We start from the raw sequence: 743 nt of genomic DNA on the forward strand, positions 1-743 counted from the left end.
TCCGCATATCCGTGCACTCAGCTCTCTCCTCCCACTTCAGGCACCAGTGCCAAAGCAGTGCTCAGAGACTGGTCCCCTGCCCTGTACCTGATGTCTCTCTCTCTCTCTCTCTCTCTCTCTCTCTCTCTCTCTCTCTCTCTCCTCTTGATTTGGTGCCAACATCTTTTCCATCCTTTCCATGACATTCTGAGGTCTTTGCTCAGCCATAATCCTACTCAAATTCATCTTTTTCTTCTCCATACTGTTTCCAGTAGCTCCTACCCTCACCCAGAAATATGTCTGGGAAAGTTCGAAAGAGTATCACTTTAAAAACCAAGGTGGCAGATTGCTATGCAATGGACTCTGGAGCAAAGTGACTGCACCTGGGGGGAGGGGCGTTTTCTCGTAGGCCGGACACAGCTTCTGCACAGGTGTAAGAACCCAGCAAGGTCCGAGGCGCGTGGTGCGAGGGTGTGGGGTACAAGGGGTAGACAATTTGTTTATTTTGGAAACCAAGCTGCCCTTTCCCCAGCGAGGGGGAAAAATATATATAAATGTTTCCCTGCACCGTCTCTCTATCTAGGTGAGAATCCCAAGACAAATTCCACTGCCCTTTAAAAGTCCAGAGGCTACATGGTCAACAACATCGTGATAAGTGCACACAGTGACAGATGATTACCAAAATCAATGGGGTGATCACGTTGTAAAGTCTAAAAATGTTGTATCACTATATTGTACACGTGGAACTAGTATTATCAATGTAA

This window comes from Myotis myotis, unplaced genomic scaffold (genome assembly GCF_014108235.1).
Source record: "Myotis myotis isolate mMyoMyo1 unplaced genomic scaffold, mMyoMyo1.p scaffold_m19_p_9, whole genome shotgun sequence".
Classification (NCBI taxonomy): domain Eukaryota; kingdom Metazoa; phylum Chordata; class Mammalia; order Chiroptera; family Vespertilionidae; genus Myotis; species Myotis myotis.